The sequence below is a fragment of the Danio rerio genome, chromosome 3 (assembly GCF_049306965.1).
Source record: "Danio rerio strain Tuebingen ecotype United States chromosome 3, GRCz12tu, whole genome shotgun sequence".
NCBI lineage: Eukaryota > Metazoa > Chordata > Actinopteri > Cypriniformes > Danionidae > Danio > Danio rerio.
Genome location: NC_133178.1, coordinates 37,999,748 through 38,016,444, shown reverse-complemented (window position 1 = coordinate 38,016,444; position 16,697 = coordinate 37,999,748). Strand labels below are relative to the sequence as shown.

General features: G+C 48.4%; 36 non-coding genes across 36 annotated transcripts; 9 read left to right on the top strand and 27 right to left on the bottom strand.

The window, feature by feature from the left end:
- Positions 1 to 463: 463 nt before the first annotated feature.
- trnaa-agc (transfer RNA alanine (anticodon AGC)) lies at positions 464 to 536 on the top strand. Its single transcript has one exon. It is a non-coding gene; the product is annotated as a tRNA-Ala (tRNA).
- Positions 537 to 1,112: 576 nt separating this feature from the next.
- trnaf-gaa (transfer RNA phenylalanine (anticodon GAA)) lies at positions 1,113 to 1,185 on the bottom strand. The gene has a single exon. It is a non-coding gene; the product is annotated as a tRNA-Phe (tRNA).
- Positions 1,186 to 1,273: 88 nt separating this feature from the next.
- On the bottom strand, positions 1,274 to 1,347 carry trnai-aau (transfer RNA isoleucine (anticodon AAU)). The gene has a single exon. It is a non-coding gene; the product is annotated as a tRNA-Ile (tRNA).
- A 105-nt stretch (positions 1,348 to 1,452) lies between these two features.
- Positions 1,453 to 1,524, bottom strand: trnaq-cug (transfer RNA glutamine (anticodon CUG)). Its single transcript has one exon. It is a non-coding gene; the product is annotated as a tRNA-Gln (tRNA).
- An 828-nt stretch (positions 1,525 to 2,352) lies between these two features.
- trnaa-agc (transfer RNA alanine (anticodon AGC)) lies at positions 2,353 to 2,425 on the top strand. Its single transcript has one exon. It is a non-coding gene; the product is annotated as a tRNA-Ala (tRNA).
- Positions 2,426 to 3,001: 576 nt separating this feature from the next.
- Positions 3,002 to 3,074, bottom strand: trnaf-gaa (transfer RNA phenylalanine (anticodon GAA)). Its single transcript has one exon. It is a non-coding gene; the product is annotated as a tRNA-Phe (tRNA).
- Positions 3,075 to 3,162: 88 nt separating this feature from the next.
- Positions 3,163 to 3,236, bottom strand: trnai-aau (transfer RNA isoleucine (anticodon AAU)). Its single transcript has one exon. It is a non-coding gene; the product is annotated as a tRNA-Ile (tRNA).
- A 105-nt stretch (positions 3,237 to 3,341) lies between these two features.
- On the bottom strand, positions 3,342 to 3,413 carry trnaq-cug (transfer RNA glutamine (anticodon CUG)). Its single transcript has one exon. It is a non-coding gene; the product is annotated as a tRNA-Gln (tRNA).
- A 298-nt stretch (positions 3,414 to 3,711) lies between these two features.
- On the bottom strand, positions 3,712 to 3,784 carry trnaf-gaa (transfer RNA phenylalanine (anticodon GAA)). The gene has a single exon. It is a non-coding gene; the product is annotated as a tRNA-Phe (tRNA).
- An 88-nt stretch (positions 3,785 to 3,872) lies between these two features.
- On the bottom strand, positions 3,873 to 3,946 carry trnai-aau (transfer RNA isoleucine (anticodon AAU)). The gene has a single exon. It is a non-coding gene; the product is annotated as a tRNA-Ile (tRNA).
- Positions 3,947 to 4,051: 105 nt separating this feature from the next.
- On the bottom strand, positions 4,052 to 4,123 carry trnaq-cug (transfer RNA glutamine (anticodon CUG)). The gene has a single exon. It is a non-coding gene; the product is annotated as a tRNA-Gln (tRNA).
- An 827-nt stretch (positions 4,124 to 4,950) lies between these two features.
- Positions 4,951 to 5,023, top strand: trnaa-agc (transfer RNA alanine (anticodon AGC)). The gene has a single exon. It is a non-coding gene; the product is annotated as a tRNA-Ala (tRNA).
- A 576-nt stretch (positions 5,024 to 5,599) lies between these two features.
- On the bottom strand, positions 5,600 to 5,672 carry trnaf-gaa (transfer RNA phenylalanine (anticodon GAA)). The gene has a single exon. It is a non-coding gene; the product is annotated as a tRNA-Phe (tRNA).
- Positions 5,673 to 5,760: 88 nt separating this feature from the next.
- trnai-aau (transfer RNA isoleucine (anticodon AAU)) lies at positions 5,761 to 5,834 on the bottom strand. Its single transcript has one exon. It is a non-coding gene; the product is annotated as a tRNA-Ile (tRNA).
- Positions 5,835 to 5,939: 105 nt separating this feature from the next.
- On the bottom strand, positions 5,940 to 6,011 carry trnaq-cug (transfer RNA glutamine (anticodon CUG)). Its single transcript has one exon. It is a non-coding gene; the product is annotated as a tRNA-Gln (tRNA).
- Positions 6,012 to 6,838: 827 nt separating this feature from the next.
- On the top strand, positions 6,839 to 6,911 carry trnaa-agc (transfer RNA alanine (anticodon AGC)). Its single transcript has one exon. It is a non-coding gene; the product is annotated as a tRNA-Ala (tRNA).
- A 576-nt stretch (positions 6,912 to 7,487) lies between these two features.
- On the bottom strand, positions 7,488 to 7,560 carry trnaf-gaa (transfer RNA phenylalanine (anticodon GAA)). The gene has a single exon. It is a non-coding gene; the product is annotated as a tRNA-Phe (tRNA).
- Positions 7,561 to 7,648: 88 nt separating this feature from the next.
- On the bottom strand, positions 7,649 to 7,722 carry trnai-aau (transfer RNA isoleucine (anticodon AAU)). The gene has a single exon. It is a non-coding gene; the product is annotated as a tRNA-Ile (tRNA).
- A 105-nt stretch (positions 7,723 to 7,827) lies between these two features.
- Positions 7,828 to 7,899, bottom strand: trnaq-cug (transfer RNA glutamine (anticodon CUG)). Its single transcript has one exon. It is a non-coding gene; the product is annotated as a tRNA-Gln (tRNA).
- Positions 7,900 to 8,728: 829 nt separating this feature from the next.
- trnaa-agc (transfer RNA alanine (anticodon AGC)) lies at positions 8,729 to 8,801 on the top strand. Its single transcript has one exon. It is a non-coding gene; the product is annotated as a tRNA-Ala (tRNA).
- A 576-nt stretch (positions 8,802 to 9,377) lies between these two features.
- trnaf-gaa (transfer RNA phenylalanine (anticodon GAA)) lies at positions 9,378 to 9,450 on the bottom strand. The gene has a single exon. It is a non-coding gene; the product is annotated as a tRNA-Phe (tRNA).
- An 88-nt stretch (positions 9,451 to 9,538) lies between these two features.
- Positions 9,539 to 9,612, bottom strand: trnai-aau (transfer RNA isoleucine (anticodon AAU)). Its single transcript has one exon. It is a non-coding gene; the product is annotated as a tRNA-Ile (tRNA).
- A 105-nt stretch (positions 9,613 to 9,717) lies between these two features.
- Positions 9,718 to 9,789, bottom strand: trnaq-cug (transfer RNA glutamine (anticodon CUG)). The gene has a single exon. It is a non-coding gene; the product is annotated as a tRNA-Gln (tRNA).
- An 827-nt stretch (positions 9,790 to 10,616) lies between these two features.
- Positions 10,617 to 10,689, top strand: trnaa-agc (transfer RNA alanine (anticodon AGC)). The gene has a single exon. It is a non-coding gene; the product is annotated as a tRNA-Ala (tRNA).
- A 576-nt stretch (positions 10,690 to 11,265) lies between these two features.
- trnaf-gaa (transfer RNA phenylalanine (anticodon GAA)) lies at positions 11,266 to 11,338 on the bottom strand. Its single transcript has one exon. It is a non-coding gene; the product is annotated as a tRNA-Phe (tRNA).
- Positions 11,339 to 11,426: 88 nt separating this feature from the next.
- trnai-aau (transfer RNA isoleucine (anticodon AAU)) lies at positions 11,427 to 11,500 on the bottom strand. Its single transcript has one exon. It is a non-coding gene; the product is annotated as a tRNA-Ile (tRNA).
- A 105-nt stretch (positions 11,501 to 11,605) lies between these two features.
- Positions 11,606 to 11,677, bottom strand: trnaq-cug (transfer RNA glutamine (anticodon CUG)). Its single transcript has one exon. It is a non-coding gene; the product is annotated as a tRNA-Gln (tRNA).
- Positions 11,678 to 12,504: 827 nt separating this feature from the next.
- trnaa-agc (transfer RNA alanine (anticodon AGC)) lies at positions 12,505 to 12,577 on the top strand. Its single transcript has one exon. It is a non-coding gene; the product is annotated as a tRNA-Ala (tRNA).
- A 576-nt stretch (positions 12,578 to 13,153) lies between these two features.
- trnaf-gaa (transfer RNA phenylalanine (anticodon GAA)) lies at positions 13,154 to 13,226 on the bottom strand. The gene has a single exon. It is a non-coding gene; the product is annotated as a tRNA-Phe (tRNA).
- Positions 13,227 to 13,314: 88 nt separating this feature from the next.
- On the bottom strand, positions 13,315 to 13,388 carry trnai-aau (transfer RNA isoleucine (anticodon AAU)). Its single transcript has one exon. It is a non-coding gene; the product is annotated as a tRNA-Ile (tRNA).
- A 105-nt stretch (positions 13,389 to 13,493) lies between these two features.
- On the bottom strand, positions 13,494 to 13,565 carry trnaq-cug (transfer RNA glutamine (anticodon CUG)). Its single transcript has one exon. It is a non-coding gene; the product is annotated as a tRNA-Gln (tRNA).
- Positions 13,566 to 14,394: 829 nt separating this feature from the next.
- On the top strand, positions 14,395 to 14,467 carry trnaa-agc (transfer RNA alanine (anticodon AGC)). The gene has a single exon. It is a non-coding gene; the product is annotated as a tRNA-Ala (tRNA).
- A 576-nt stretch (positions 14,468 to 15,043) lies between these two features.
- trnaf-gaa (transfer RNA phenylalanine (anticodon GAA)) lies at positions 15,044 to 15,116 on the bottom strand. Its single transcript has one exon. It is a non-coding gene; the product is annotated as a tRNA-Phe (tRNA).
- Positions 15,117 to 15,204: 88 nt separating this feature from the next.
- Positions 15,205 to 15,278, bottom strand: trnai-aau (transfer RNA isoleucine (anticodon AAU)). The gene has a single exon. It is a non-coding gene; the product is annotated as a tRNA-Ile (tRNA).
- A 105-nt stretch (positions 15,279 to 15,383) lies between these two features.
- Positions 15,384 to 15,455, bottom strand: trnaq-cug (transfer RNA glutamine (anticodon CUG)). Its single transcript has one exon. It is a non-coding gene; the product is annotated as a tRNA-Gln (tRNA).
- Positions 15,456 to 16,282: 827 nt separating this feature from the next.
- Positions 16,283 to 16,355, top strand: trnaa-agc (transfer RNA alanine (anticodon AGC)). Its single transcript has one exon. It is a non-coding gene; the product is annotated as a tRNA-Ala (tRNA).
- Positions 16,356 to 16,697: the final 342 nt, after the last annotated feature.

Sequence of the window (16,697 nt, the reverse complement as noted above, 5' to 3'; positions counted from 1 at the left end):
ACCAGAAGCGACGTGACCATCTGGGAGAAGGATAGCGTTTTGGTCAAGTGGAAGCTGGTGGACTTAAGGTTGAAGCAGCTAGGTTTAAACTCGGATCGCTGGATTCAGAGTCCAGAGTGCTAACCATTACACCATGGAACCTCGAGATTGCTGATAGCTGCTGCCCGGGCGGAAGAGAATGAATAAAAAAAAAAAAAAAAACAGCCTTGGAGGAAAGTAGCAGAATGTCAATCCAAAGTGGTGCCAATTTGCAATGTTTCTGAGTAACTCGTCATTCGGCATGCAGGGCTCCTCACACGTTTACTGGAGCAGGACCAGGTAGGGCCTTCAAAAGAAAAGCGCGATATTCCAGGTAATTTGACGACTAAATGGCGGGCAGGGCAAAGAGGCCACCACAGAGCAGATGTGATCTTTTATTATATTTTTTGACCACGTCGAAAAATCGGCCAATTTATGGCACCGAGGGGAATTAGCTCAAGTGGTAGAGCGCTCGCTTAGCATGCGAGAGGTAGCGGGATCGATGCCCGCATTCTCCACTTCTGTTTCCTTGCCTTTCACATTTCCTTCATTGCAAAGCTGGCGGCACCTTGAGGGTTGAAAGCAAAACTTCTTAGTTCAGCTTTGCTGGTTCCTGTGTAGTACTTAGCATTGCAACACCTCAGAAGCCCTATCAAGTCACAGTTTTCTTTTATTCAGTGGCGCATCCGCAGTGGGACATCAAAGCGCTAAATATATAGCAGAGTGCTGTCGATCAGGCCATTGGAATCATCACCAGAAGCGACCATCTGGGACAGTGATCACCAAACTTGTTCCTGGAGGGCCGGTGTCCTGCAGATTTTAGTTCCAACCCTAATCAAACACACCTGACCAAGCTAATCAAGGTCTTACTGGGTATACTTGAAACATCCAGGCAGGTGTGTTGAGGCAAGATGGAGCTAAACCCTGCAGGGACACCGGCCCTCCACGACCAGGATTGGTGACCCCTGATCTGGGAGAAGGATATCGTTTTGGTCAAGTGGAAGCAGGTGGACTTAAGAGTGAAGCAGCTAGGTTTTTTGGATGAGTTTCGGTCACCTGACCCTCATGCCAAAAACAGAACACCCACACTGCTTTGCCGAAACCCGGGATCGAACCAGGGACCTTTAGATCTTCAGTCTAACGCTCTCCCAACTGAGCTATTTCGGCTGCGTTGACTCAGCTTTCCTGCAACATGCATGTCTGTGAGACCGATCAGAGCCTTAAAATGCCTCTGAGTCCTAAGACAGTAAAAGTTTGGCCAATACGGGGCTCGAACCCGCGACCTTGGCGTTATTAGCACCACGCTCTAACCAGCTGAGCTAACCGGCCACTTTCAGCTCACATTACTACAAAGCCCAGACTAACTGTCATTCTCCAGACTCCAAGGGATTAGCATGCTATTCCAGCTTTTTTGAGCAGTGCTGGCAAAAAGCCAGGTTCCACCGAGATTTGAACTCGGATCGCTGGATTCAGAGTCCAGAGTGCTAACCATTACACCATGGAACCTTTAGGCTACTGAATGCTGCTGCCCGGGCGGAAGAGAATGAATAAAAAAAAAAACAGCCTTGGAGGAAAATAGCAGAATGTCAATCCAAGGCGGTGCCAATTTGCATTGTTTCTGAGTAACTCGTGATTCGGCATGCAGGGCTCCTCACACGTTTACTGGAGCAGGACCAGGTAGGGCCTTCAAAAGAAAAGCGCGATATTCCAGGTATATTGACGACTAAATGGCGGGCAGGGCAAAGAGGCCACCACAGAGCAGATGTGATCTTTTATTTTATTTTTTGACCACGTCGAAAAAGCGGCCAATGAACAGCACCGAGGGAAATTAGCTCAAATAGTAGAGCGCTCGATCAGGCCATTGGAATCATCACCAGAAGCGACGTGACCATCTGGGAGAAGGATAGCGTTTTGGTCAAGTGGAAGCTGGTGGACTTAAGGTTGAAGCAGCTAGGTTTAAACTCGGATCGCTGGATTCAGAGTCCAGAGTGCTAACCATTACACCATGGAACCTCGAGATTGCTGATAGCTGCTGCCCGGGCGGAAGAGAATGAATAAAAAAAAAAAAAAAACAGCCTTGGAGGAAAGTAGCAGAATGTCAATCCAAAGTGGTGCCAATTTGCAATGTTTCTGAGTAACTCGTCATTCGGCATGCAGGGCTCCTCACACGTTTACTGGAGCAGGACCAGGTAGGGCCTTCAAAAGAAAAGCGCGATATTCCAGGTAATTTGACGACTAAATGGCGGGCAGGGCAAAGAGGCCACCACAGAGCAGATGTGATCTTTTATTATATTTTTTGACCACGTCGAAAAATCGGCCAATTTATGGCACCGAGGGGAATTAGCTCAAGTGGTAGAGCGCTCGCTTAGCATGCGAGAGGTAGCGGGATCGATGCCCGCATTCTCCACTTCTGTTTCCTTGCCTTTCACATTTCCTTCATTGCAAAGCTGGCGGCACCTTGAGGGTTGAAAGCAAAACTTCTTAGTTCAGCTTTGCTGGTTCCTGTGTAGTACTTAGCATTGCAACACCTCAGAAGCCCTATCAAGTCACAGTTTTCTTTTATTCAGTGGCGCATCCGCAGTGGGACATCAAAGCGCTAAATATATAGCAGAGTGCTGTCGATCAGGCCATTGGAATCATCACCAGAAGCGACCATCTGGGACAGTGATCACCAAACTTGTTCCTGGAGGGCCGGTGTCCTGCAGATTTTAGTTCCAACCCTAATCAAACACACCTGACCAAGCTAATCAAGGTCTTACTGGGTATACTTGAAACATCCAGGCAGGTGTGTTGAGGCAAGATGGAGCTAAACCCTGCAGGGACACCGGCCCTCCACGACCAGGATTGGTGACCCCTGATCTGGGAGAAGGATATCGTTTTGGTCAAGTGGAAGCAGGTGGACTTAAGAGTGAAGCAGCTAGGTTTTTTGGATGAGTTTCGGTCACCTGACCCTCATGCCAAAAACAGAACACCCACACTGCTTTGCCGAAACCCGGGATCGAACCAGGGACCTTTAGATCTTCAGTCTAACGCTCTCCCAACTGAGCTATTTCGGCTGCGTTGACTCAGCTTTCCTGCAACATGCATGTCTGTGAGACCGATCAGAGCCTTAAAATGCCTCTGAGTCCTAAGACAGTAAAAGTTTGGCCAATACGGGGCTCGAACCCGCGACCTTGGCGTTATTAGCACCACGCTCTAACCAGCTGAGCTAACCGGCCACTTTCAGCTCACATTACTACAAAGCCCAGACTAACTGTCATTCTCCAGACTCCAAGGGATTAGCATGCTATTCCAGCTTTTTTGAGCAGTGCTGGCAAAAAGCCAGGTTCCACCGAGATTTGAACTCGGATCGCTGGATTCAGAGTCCAGAGTGCTAACCATTACACCATGGAACCTTTAGGCTACTGAATGCTGCTGCCCGGGCGGAAGAGAATGAATAAAAAAAAAAACAGCCTTGGAGGAAAATAGCAGAATGTCAATCCAAGGCGGTGCCAATTTGCATTGTTTCTGAGTAACTCGTGATTCGGCATGCAGGGCTCCTCACACGTTTACTGGAGCAGGACCAGGTAGGGCCTTCAAAAGAAAAGCGCGATATTCCAGGTAATTTGACGACTAAGAGTGAAGCAGCTAGGTTTTTTGGATGAGTTTCGGTCACCTGACCCTCATGCCAAAAACAGAACACCCACACTGCTTTGCCGAAACCCGGGATCGAACCAGGGACCTTTAGATCTTCAGTCTAACGCTCTCCCAACTGAGCTATTTCGGCTGCGTTGACTCAGCTTTCCTGCAACATGCATGTCTGTGAGACCGATCAGAGCCTTAAAATGCCTCTGAGTCCTAAGACAGTAAAAGTTTGGCCAATACGGGGCTCGAACCCGCGACCTTGGCGTTATTAGCACCACGCTCTAACCAGCTGAGCTAACCGGCCACTTTCAGCTCACATTACTACAAAGCCCAGACTAACTGTCATTCTCCAGACTCCAAGGGATTAGCATGCTATTCCAGCTTTTTTGAGCAGTGCTGGCAAAAAGCCAGGTTCCACCGAGATTTGAACTCGGATCGCTGGATTCAGAGTCCAGAGTGCTAACCATTACACCATGGAACCTTTAGGCTACTGAATGCTGCTGCCCGGGCGGAAGAGAATGAATAAAAAAAAAAACAGCCTTGGAGGAAAATAGCAGAATGTCAATCCAAGGCGGTGCCAATTTGCATTGTTTCTGAGTAACTCGTGATTCGGCATGCAGGGCTCCTCACACGTTTACTGGAGCAGGACCAGGTAGGGCCTTCAAAAGAAAAGCGCGATATTCCAGGTAATTTGACGACTAAATGGCGGGCAGGGCAAAGAGGCCACCACAGAGCAGATGTGATCTTTTATTTTATTTTTTGACCACGTCGAAAAAGCGGCCAATGAACAGCACCGAGGGAAATTAGCTCAAATAGTAGAGCGCTCGATCAGGCCATTGGAATCATCACCAGAAGCGACGTGACCATCTGGGAGAAGGATAGCGTTTTGGTCAAGTGGAAGCTGGTGGACTTAAGGTTGAAGCAGCTAGGTTTAAACTCGGATCGCTGGATTCAGAGTCCAGAGTGCTAACCATTACACCATGGAACCTCGAGATTGCTGATAGCTGCTGCCCGGGCGGAAGAGAATGAATAAAAAAAAAAAAAAACAGCCTTGGAGGAAAGTAGCAGAATGTCAATCCAAAGTGGTGCCAATTTGCAATGTTTCTGAGTAACTCGTCATTCGGCATGCAGGGCTCCTCACACGTTTACTGGAGCAGGACCAGGTAGGGCCTTCAAAAGAAAAGCGCGATATTCCAGGTAATTTGACGACTAAATGGCGGGCAGGGCAAAGAGGCCACCACAGAGCAGATGTGATCTTTTATTATATTTTTTGACCACGTCGAAAAATCGGCCAATTTATGGCACCGAGGGGAATTAGCTCAAGTGGTAGAGCGCTCGCTTAGCATGCGAGAGGTAGCGGGATCGATGCCCGCATTCTCCACTTCTGTTTCCTTGCCTTTCACATTTCCTTCATTGCAAAGCTGGCGGCACCTTGAGGGTTGAAAGCAAAACTTCTTAGTTCAGCTTTGCTGGTTCCTGTGTAGTACTTAGCATTGCAACACCTCAGAAGCCCTATCAAGTCACAGTTTTCTTTTATTCAGTGGCGCATCCGCAGTGGGACATCAAAGCGCTAAATATATAGCAGAGTGCTGTCGATCAGGCCATTGGAATCATCACCAGAAGCGACCATCTGGGACAGTGATCACCAAACTTGTTCCTGGAGGGCCGGTGTCCTGCAGATTTTAGTTCCAACCCTAATCAAACACACCTGACCAAGCTAATCAAGGTCTTACTGGGTATACTTGAAACATCCAGGCAGGTGTGTTGAGGCAAGATGGAGCTAAACCCTGCAGGGACACCGGCCCTCCACGACCAGGATTGGTGAAGCCTGATCTGGGAGAAGGATATCGTTTTGGTCAAGTGGAAGCAGGTGGACTTAAGAGTGAAGCAGCTAGGTTTTTTGGATGAGTTTCGGTCACCTGACCCTCATGCCAAAAACAGAACACCCACACTGCTTTGCCGAAACCCGGGATCGAACCAGGGACCTTTAGATCTTCAGTCTAACGCTCTCCCAACTGAGCTATTTCGGCTGCGTTGACTCAGCTTTCCTGCAACATGCATGTCTGTGAGACCGATCAGAGCCTTAAAATGCCTCTGAGTCCTAAGACAGTAAAAGTTTGGCCAATACGGGGCTCGAACCCGCGACCTTGGCGTTATTAGCACCACGCTCTAACCAGCTGAGCTAACCGGCCACTTTCAGCTCACATTACTACAAAGCCCAGACTAACTGTCATTCTCCAGACTCCAAGGGATTAGCATGCTATTCCAGCTTTTTTGAGCAGTGCTGGCAAAAAGCCAGGTTCCACCGAGATTTGAACTCAGATCGCTGGATTCAGAGTCCAGAGTGCTAACCATTACACCATGGAACCTTGAGGCTACTGAATGCTGCTGCCCGGGCGGAAGAGAATGAATAAAAAAAAAAACAGCCTTGGAGGAAAATAGCAGAATGTCAATCCAAGGCGGTGCCAATTTGCATTGTTTCTGAGTAACTCGTGATTCGGCATGCAGGGCTCCTCACACGTTTACTGGAGCAGGACCAGGTAGGGCCTTCAAAAGAAAAGCGCGATATTCCAGGTAATTTGACGACTAAATGGCGGGCAGGGCAAAGAGGCCACCACAGAGCAGATGTGATCTTTTATTTTATTTTTTGACCACGTCGAAAAAGCGGCCAATGAACAGCACCGAGGGAAATTAGCTCAAATAGTAGAGCGCTCGATCAGGCCATTGGAATCATCACCAGAAGCGACGTGACCATCTGGGAGAAGGATAGCGTTTTGGTCAAGTGGAAGCTGGTGGACTTAAGGTTGAAGCAGCTAGGTTTAAACTCGGATCGCTGGATTCAGAGTCCAGAGTGCTAACCATTACACCATGGAACCTCGAGATTGCTGATAGCTGCTGCCCGGGCGGAAGAGAATGAATAAAAGAAAAAAAAAACAGCCTTGGAGGAAAGTAGCAGAATGTCAATCCAAAGTGGTGCCAATTTGCAATGTTTCTGAGTAACTCGTCATTCGGCATGCAGGGCTCCTCACACGTTTACTGGAGCAGGACCAGGTAGGGCCTTCAAAGGAAAAGCGCGATATTCCAGGTAATTTGACGACTAAATGGCGGGCAGGGCAAAGAGGCCACCACAGAGCAGATGTGATCTTTTATTATATTTTTTGACCACGTCGAAAAATCGGCCAATTTATGGCACCGAGGGGAATTAGCTCAAGTGGTAGAGCGCTCGCTTAGCATGCGAGAGGTAGCGGGATCGATGCCCGCATTCTCCACTTCTGTTTCCTTGCCTTTCACATTTCCTTCATTGCAAAGCTGGCGGCACCTTGAGGGTTGAAAGCAAAACTTCTTAGTTCAGCTTTGCTGGTTCCTGTGTAGTACTTAGCATTGCAACACCTCAGAAGCCCTATCAAGTCACAGTTTTCTTTTATTCAGTGGCGCATCCGCAGTGGGACATCAAAGCGCTAAATACATAGCAGAGTGCTGTCGATCAGGCCATTGGAATCATCACCAGAAGCGACCATCTGGGACAGTGATCACCAAACTTGTTCCTGGAGGGCCGGTGTCCTGCAGATTTTAGTTCCAACCCTAATCAAACACACCTGACCAAGCTAATCAAGGTCTTACTGGGTATACTTGAAACATCCAGGCAGGTGTGTTGAGGCAAGATGGAGCTAAACCCTGCAGGGACACCGGCCCTCCACGACCAGGATTGGTGAAGCCTGATCTGGGAGAAGGATATCGTTTTGGTCAAGTGGAAGCAGGTGGACTTAAGAGTGAAGCAGCTAGGTTTTTTGGATGAGTTTCGGTCACCTGACCCTCATGCCAAAAACAGAACACCCACACTGCTTTGCCGAAACCCAGGATCGAACCAGGAACCTTTAGATCTTCAGTCTAACGCTCTCCCAACTGAGCTATTTCGGCTGCATTGACTCAGCTTTCCTGCAACATGCATGTCTGTGAGACCGATCAGAGCCTTAAAGTGCCTCTGAGTCCTAAGACAGTAAAAGTTTGGCCAATACGGGGCTCGAACCCGCGACCTTGGCGTTATTAGCACCACGCTCTAACCAGCTGAGCTAACCGGCTACTTTCAGCTCACATTACTACAAAGCCCAGACTAACTGTCATTCTCCAGACTCCAAGGGATTAGCATGCTATTCCAGCTTTTTTGAGCAGTGCTGGCAAAAAGCCAGGTTCCACCGAGATTTGAACTCGAATCGCTGGATTCAGAGTCCAGAGTGCTAACCATTACACCATGGAACCTTTAGGCTACTGAATGCTGCTGCCCGGGCGGAAGAGAATGAATAAAAAAAAAAAACAGCCTTGGAGGAAAATAGCAGAATGTCAATCCAAGGCGGTGCCAATTTGCATTGTTTCTGAGTAACTCGTGATTCGGCATGCAGGGCTCCTCACACGTTTACTGGAGCAGGACCAGGTAGGGCCTTTAAAAGAAAAGCGCGATATTCCAGGTAATTTGACGACTAAATGGCGGGCAGGGCAAAGAGGCCACCACAGAGCAGATGTGATCTTTTATTTTATTTTTTGACCACGTCGAAAAAGCGGCCAATGAACAGCACCGAGGGAAATTAGCTCAAATAGTAGAGCGCTCGATCAGGCCATTGGAATCATCACCAGAAGCGATGTGACCATCTGGGAGAAGAATAGCGTTTTGGTCAAGTGGAAGCTGGTGGACTTAAGGTTGAAGCAGCTAGGTTTAAACTCGGATCGCTGGATTCAGAGTCCAGAGTGCTAACCATTACACCATGGAACCTCGAGATTGCTGATAGCTGCTGCCCGGGCGGAAGAGAATGAATAAAAAAAAAAAAAAAACAGCCTTGGAGGAAAGTAGCAGAATGTCAATCCAAAGTGGTGCCAATTTGCAATGTTTCTGAGTAACTCGTCATTCGGCATGCAGGGCTCCTCACACGTTTACTGGAGCAGGACCAGGTAGGGCCTTCAAAAGAAAAGCGCGATATTCCAGGTAATTTGACGACTAAATGGCGGGCAGGGCAAAGAGGCCACCACAGAGCAGATGTGATCTTTTATTATATTTTTTGACCACGTCGAAAAATCGGCCAATTTATGGCACCGAGGGGAATTAGCTCAAGTGGTAGAGCGCTCGCTTAGCATGCGAGAGGTAGCGGGATCGATGCCCGCATTCTCCACTTCTGTTTCCTTGCCTTTCACATTTCCTTCATTGCAAAGCTGGCGGCACCTTGAGGGTTGAAAGCAAAACTTCTTAGTTCAGCTTTGCTGGTTCCTGTGTAGTACTTAGCATTGCAACACCTCAGAAGCCCTATCAAGTCACAGTTTTCTTTTATTCAGTGGCGCATCCGCAGTGGGACATCAAAGCGCTAAATATATAGCAGAGTGCTGTCGATCAGGCCATTGGAATCATCACCAGAAGCGACCATCTGGGACAGTGATCACCAAACTTGTTCCTGGAGGGCCGGTGTCCTGCAGATTTTAGTTCCAACCCTAATCAAACACACCTGACCAAGCTAATCAAGGTCTTACTGGGTATACTTGAAACATCCAGGCAGGTGTGTTGAGGCAAGATGGAGCTAAACCCTGCAGGGACACCGGCCCTCCACGACCAGGATTGGTGACCCCTGATCTGGGAGAAGGATATCGTTTTGGTCAAGTGGAAGCAGGTGGACTTAAGAGTGAAGCAGCTAGGTTTTTTGGATGAGTTTCGGTCACCTGACCCTCATGCCAAAAACAGAACACCCACACTGCTTTGCCGAAACCCGGGATCGAACCAGGGACCTTTAGATCTTCAGTCTAACGCTCTCCCAACTGAGCTATTTCGGCTGCGTTGACTCAGCTTTCCTGCAACATGCATGTCTGTGAGACCGATCAGAGCCTTAAAATGCCTCTGAGTCCTAAGACAGTAAAAGTTTGGCCAATACGGGGCTCGAACCCGCGACCTTGGCGTTATTAGCACCACGCTCTAACCAGCTGAGCTAACCGGCCACTTTCAGCTCACATTACTACAAAGCCCAGACTAACTGTCATTCTCCAGACTCCAAGGGATTAGCATGCTATTCCAGCTTTTTTGAGCAGTGCTGGCAAAAAGCCAGGTTCCACCGAGATTTGAACTCGGATCGCTGGATTCAGAGTCCAGAGTGCTAACCATTACACCATGGAACCTTGAGGCTACTGAATGCTGCTGCCCGGGCGGAAGAGAATGAATAAAAAAAAAAACAGCCTTGGAGGAAAATAGCAGAATGTCAATCCAAGGCGGTGCCAATTTGCATTGTTTCTGAGTAACTCGTGATTCGGCATGCAGGGCTCCTCACACGTTTACTGGAGCAGGACCAGGTAGGGCCTTCAAAAGAAAAGCGCGATATTCCAGGTAATTTGACGACTAAATGGCGGGCAGGGCAAAGAGGCCACCACAGAGCAGATGTGATCTTTTATTTTATTTTTTGACCACGTCGAAAAAGCGGCCAATGAACAGCACCGAGGGAAATTAGCTCAAATAGTAGAGCGCTCGATCAGGCCATTGGAATCATCACCAGAAGCGACGTGACCATCTGGGAGAAGGATAGCGTTTTGGTCAAGTGGAAGCTGGTGGACTTAAGGTTGAAGCAGCTAGGTTTAAACTCGGATCGCTGGATTCAGAGTCCAGAGTGCTAACCATTACACCATGGAACCTCGAGATTGCTGATAGCTGCTGCCCGGGCGGAAGAGAATGAATAAAAAAAAAAAAAAACAGCCTTGGAGGAAAGTAGCAGAATGTCAATCCAAAGTGGTGCCAATTTGCAATGTTTCTGAGTAACTCGTCATTCGGCATGCAGGGCTCCTCACACGTTTACTGGAGCAGGACCAGGTAGGGCCTTCAAAAGAAAAGCGCGATATTCCAGGTAATTTGACGACTAAATGGCGGGCAGGGCAAAGAGGCCACCACAGAGCAGATGTGATCTTTTATTATATTTTTTGACCACGTCGAAAAATCGGCCAATTTATGGCACCGAGGGGAATTAGCTCAAGTGGTAGAGCGCTCGCTTAGCATGCGAGAGGTAGCGGGATCGATGCCCGCATTCTCCACTTCTGTTTCCTTGCCTTTCACATTTCCTTCATTGCAAAGCTGGCGGCACCTTGAGGGTTGAAAGCAAAACTTCTTAGTTCAGCTTTGCTGGTTCCTGTGTAGTACTTAGCATTGCAACACCTCAGAAGCCCTATCAAGTCACAGTTTTCTTTTATTCAGTGGCGCATCCGCAGTGGGACATCAAAGCGCTAAATATATAGCAGAGTGCTGTCGATCAGGCCATTGGAATCATCACCAGAAGCGACCATCTGGGACAGTGATCACCAAACTTGTTCCTGGAGGGCCGGTGTCCTGCAGATTTTAGTTCCAACCCTAATCAAACACACCTGACCAAGCTAATCAAGGTCTTACTGGGTATACTTGAAACATCCAGGCAGGTGTGTTGAGGCAAGATGGAGCTAAACCCTGCAGGGACACCGGCCCTCCACGACCAGGATTGGTGACCCCTGATCTGGGAGAAGGATATCGTTTTGGTCAAGTGGAAGCAGGTGGACTTAAGAGTGAAGCAGCTAGGTTTTTTGGATGAGTTTCGGTCACCTGACCCTCATGCCAAAAACAGAACACCCACACTGCTTTGCCGAAACCCGGGATCGAACCAGGGACCTTTAGATCTTCAGTCTAACGCTCTCCCAACTGAGCTATTTCGGCTGCGTTGACTCAGCTTTCCTGCAACATGCATGTCTGTGAGACCGATCAGAGCCTTAAAATGCCTCTGAGTCCTAAGACAGTAAAAGTTTGGCCAATACGGGGCTCGAACCCGCGACCTTGGCGTTATTAGCACCACGCTCTAACCAGCTGAGCTAACCGGCCACTTTCAGCTCACATTACTACAAAGCCCAGACTAACTGTCATTCTCCAGACTCCAAGGGATTAGCATGCTATTCCAGCTTTTTTGAGCAGTGCTGGCAAAAAGCCAGGTTCCACCGAGATTTGAACTCGGATCGCTGGATTCAGAGTCCAGAGTGCTAACCATTACACCATGGAACCTTGAGGCTACTGAATGCTGCTGCCCGGGCGGAAGAGAATGAATAAAAAAAAAAACAGCCTTGGAGGAAAATAGCAGAATGTCAATCCAAGGCGGTGCCAATTTGCATTGTTTCTGAGTAACTCGTGATTCGGCATGCAGGGCTCCTCACACGTTTACTGGAGCAGGACCAGGTAGGGCCTTCAAAAGAAAAGCGCGATATTCCAGGTAATTTGACGACTAAATGGCGGGCAGGGCAAAGAGGCCACCACAGAGCAGATGTGATCTTTTATTTTATTTTTTGACCACGTCGAAAAAGCGGCCAATGAACAGCACCGAGGGAAATTAGCTCAAATAGTAGAGCGCTCGATCAGGCCATTGGAATCATCACCAGAAGCGACGTGACCATCTGGGAGAAGGATAGCGTTTTGGTCAAGTGGAAGCTGGTGGACTTAAGGTTGAAGCAGCTAGGTTTAAACTCGGATCGCTGGATTCAGAGTCCAGAGTGCTAACCATTACACCATGGAACCTCGAGATTGCTGATAGCTGCTGCCCGGGCGGAAGAGAATGAATAAAAAAAAAAAAAAACAGCCTTGGAGGAAAGTAGCAGAATGTCAATCCAAAGTGGTGCCAATTTGCAATGTTTCTGAGTAACTCGTCATTCGGCATGCAGGGCTCCTCACACGTTTACTGGAGCAGGACCAGGTAGGGCCTTCAAAAGAAAAGCGCGATATTCCAGGTAATTTGACGACTAAATGGCGGGCAGGGCAAAGAGGCCACCACAGAGCAGATGTGATCTTTTATTATATTTTTTGACCACGTCGAAAAATCGGCCAATTTATGGCACCGAGGGGAATTAGCTCAAGTGGTAGAGCGCTCGCTTAGCATGCGAGAGGTAGCGGGATCGATGCCCGCATTCTCCACTTCTGTTTCCTTGCCTTTCACATTTCCTTCATTGCAAAGCTGGCGGCACCTTGAGGGTTGAAAGCAAAACTTCTTAGTTCAGCTTTGCTGGTTCCTGTGTAGTACTTAGCATTGCAACACCTCAGAAGCCCTATCAAGTCACAGTTTTCTTTTATTCAGTGGCGCATCCGCAGTGGGACATCAAAGCGCTAAATATATAGCAGAGTGCTGTCGATCAGGCCATTGGAATCATCACCAGAAGCGACCATCTGGGACAGTGATCACCAAACTTGTTCCTGGAGGGCCGGTGTCCTGCAGATTTTAGTTCCAACCCTAATCAAACACACCTGACCAAGCTAATCAAGGTCTTACTGGGTATACTTGAAACATCCAGGCAGGTGTGTTGAGGCAAGATGGAGCTAAACCCTGCAGGGACACCGGCCCTCCACGACCAGGATTGGTGACCCCTGATCTGGGAGAAGGATATCGTTTTGGTCAAGTGGAAGCAGGTGGACTTAAGAGTGAAGCAGCTAGGTTTTTTGGATGAGTTTCGGTCACCTGACCCTCATGCCAAAAACAGAACACCCACACTGCTTTGCCGAAACCCGGGATCGAACCAGGGACCTTTAGATCTTCAGTCTAATGCTCTCCCAACTGAGCTATTTCGGCTGCGTTGACTCAGCTTTCCTGCAACATGCATGTCTGTGAGACCGATCAGAGCCTTAAAATGCCTCTGAGTCCTAAGACAGTAAAAGTTTGGCCAATACGGGGCTCGAACCCGCGACCTTGGCGTTATTAGCACCACGCTCTAACCAGCTGAGCTAACCGGCCACTTTCAGCTCACATTACTACAAAGCCCAGACTAACTGTCATTCTCCAGACTCCAAGGGATTAGCATGCTATTCCAGCTTTTTTGAGCAGTGCTGGCAAAAAGCCAGGTTCCACCGAGATTTGAACTCGGATTGCTGGATTCAGAGTCCAGAGTGCTAACCATTACACCATGGAACCTTTAGGCTACTGAATGCTGCTGCCCGGGCGGAAGAGAATGAATAAAAAAAAAAACAGCCTTGGAGGAAAATAGCAGAATGTCAATCCAAGGCGGTGCCAATTTGCATTGTTTCTGAGTAACTCGTGATTCGGCATGCAGGGCTCCTCACACGTTTACTGGAGCAGGACCAGGTAGGGCCTTCAAAAGAAAAGCGCGATATTCCAGGTAATTTGACGACTAAATGGCGGGCAGGGCAAAGAGGCCACCACAGAGCAGATGTGATCTTTTATTTTATTTTTTGACCACGTCGAAAAAGCGGCCAATGAACAGCACCGAGGGAAATTAGCTCAAATAGTAGAGCGCTCGATCAGGCCATTGGAATCATCACCAGAAGCGACGTGACCATCTGGGAGAAGGATAGCGTTTTGGTCAAGTGGAAGCTGGTGGACTTAAGGTTGAAGCAGCTAGGTTTAAACTCGGATCGCTGGATTCAGAGTCCAGAGTGCTAACCATTACACCATGGAACCTCGAGATTGCTGATAGCTGCTGCCCGGGCGGAAGAGAATGAATAAAAAAAAAAAAAAAAACAGCCTTGGAGGAAAGTAGCAGAATGTCAATCCAAAGTGGTGCCAATTTGCAATGTTTCTGAGTAACTCGTCATTCGGCATGCAGGGCTCCTCACACGTTTACTGGAGCAGGACCAGGTAGGGCCTTCAAAAGAAAAGCGCGATATTCCAGGTAATTTGACGACTAAATGGCGGGCAGGGCAAAGAGGCCACCACAGAGCAGATGTGATCTTTTATTATATTTTTTGACCACGTCGAAAAATCGGCCAATTTATGGCACCGAGGGGAATTAGCTCAAGTGGTAGAGCGCTCGCTTAGCATGCGAGAGGTAGCGGGATCGATGCCCGCATTCTCCACTTCTGTTTCCTTGCCTTTCACATTTCCTTCATTGCAAAGCTGGCGGCACCTTGAGGGTTGAAAGCAAAACTTCTTAGTTCAGCTTTGCTGGTTCCTGTGTAGTACTTAGCATTGCAACACCTCAGAAGCCCTATCAAGTCACAGTTTTCTTTTATTCAGTGGTGCATCCGCAGTGGGACATCAAAGCGCTAAATATATAGCAGAGTGCTGTCGATCAGGCCATTGGAATCATCACCAGAAGCGACCATCTGGGACAGTGATCACCAAACTTGTTCCTGGAGGGCCGGTGTCCTGCAGATTTTAGTTCCAACCCTAATCAAACACACCTGACCAAGCTAATCAAGGTCTTACTGGGTATACTTGAAACATCCAGGCAGGTGTGTTGAGGCAAGATGGAGCTAAACCCTGCAGGGACACCGGCCCTCCACGACCAGGATTGGTGAAGCCTGATCTGGGAGAAGGATATCGTTTTGGTCAAGTGGAAGCAGGTGGACTTAAGAGTGAAGCAGCTAGGTTTTTTGGATGAGTTTCGGTCACCTGACCCTCATGCCAAAAACAGAACACCCACACTGCTTTGCCGAAACCCAGGATCGAACCAGGGACCTTTAGATCTTCAGTCTAACGCTCTCCCAACTGAGCTATTTCGGCTGCGTTGACTCAGCTTTCCTGCAACATGCATGTCTGTGAGACCGATCAGAGCCTTAAAATGCCTCTGAGTCCTAAGACAGTAAAAGTTTGGCCAATACGGGGCTCGAACCCGCAACCTTGGCGTTATTAGCACCACGCTCTAACCAGCTGAGCTAACCGGCCACTTTCAGCTCACATTACTACAAAGCCCAGACTAACTGTCATTCTCCAGACTCCAAGGGATTAGCATGCTATTCCAGCTTTTTTGAGCAGTGCTGGCAAAAAGCCAGGTTCCACCGAGATTTGAACTCGGATCGCTGGATTCAGAGTCCAGAGTGCTAACCATTACACCATGGAACCTTGAGGCTAGTGAATGCTGCTGCCCGGGCGGAAGAGAATGAATAAAAAAAAAAACAGCCTTGGAGGAAAATAGCAGAATGTCAATCCAAGGCGGTGCCAATTTGCATTGTTTCTGAGTAACTCGTGATTCGGCATGCAGGGCTCCTCACACGTTTACTGGAGCAGGACCAGGTAGGGCCTTCAAAAGAAAAGCGCGATATTCCAGGTAATTTGACGACTAAATGGCGGGCAGGGCAAAGAGGCCACCACAGAGCAGATGTGATCTTTTATTTTATTTTTTGACCACGTCGAAAAAGCGGCCAATGAACAGCACCGAGGGAAATTAGCTCAAATAGTAGAGCGCTCGATCAGGCCATTGGAATCATCACCAGAAGCGACGTGACCATCTGGGAGAAGGATAGCGTTTTGGTCAAGTGGAAGCTGGTGGACTTAAGGTTGAAGCAGCTAGGTTTAAACTCGGATCGCTGGATTCAGAGTCCAGAGTGCTAACCATTACACCATGGAACCTCGAGATTGCTGATAGCTGCTGCCCGGGCGGAAGAGAATGAATAAAAAAAAAAAAAAACAGCCTTGGAGGAAAGTAGCAGAATGTCAATCCAAAGTGGTGCCAATTTGCAATGTTTCTGAGTAACTCGTCATTCGGCATGCAGGGCTCCTCACACGTTTACTGGAGCAGGACCAGGTAGGGCCTTCAAAAGAAAAGCGCGATATTCCAGGTAATTTGACGACTAAATGGCGGGCAGGGCAAAGAGGCCACCACAGAGCAGATGTGATCTTTTATTATATTTTTTGACCACGTCGAAAAATCGGCCAATTTATGGCACCGAGGGGAATTAGCTCAAGTGGTAGAGCGCTCGCTTAGCATGCGAGAGGTAGCGGGATCGATGCCCGCATTCTCCACTTCTGTTTCCTTGCCTTTCACATTTCCTTCATTGCAAAGCTGGCGGCACCTTGAGGGTTGAAAGCAAAACTTCTTAGTTCAGCTTTGCTGGTTCCTGTGTAGTACTTAGCATTGCAACACCTCAGAAGCCCTATCAAGTCACAGTTTTCTTTTATTCAGTGGCGCATCCGCAGTGGGACATCAAAGCGCTAAATATATAGCAGAGTGCTGTCGATCAGGCCATTGGAATCATCACCAGAAGCGACCATCTGGGACAGTGATCACCAAACTTGTTCCTGGAGGGCCGGTGTCCTGCAGATTTTAGTTCCAACCCTAATCAAACACACCTGACCAAGCTAATC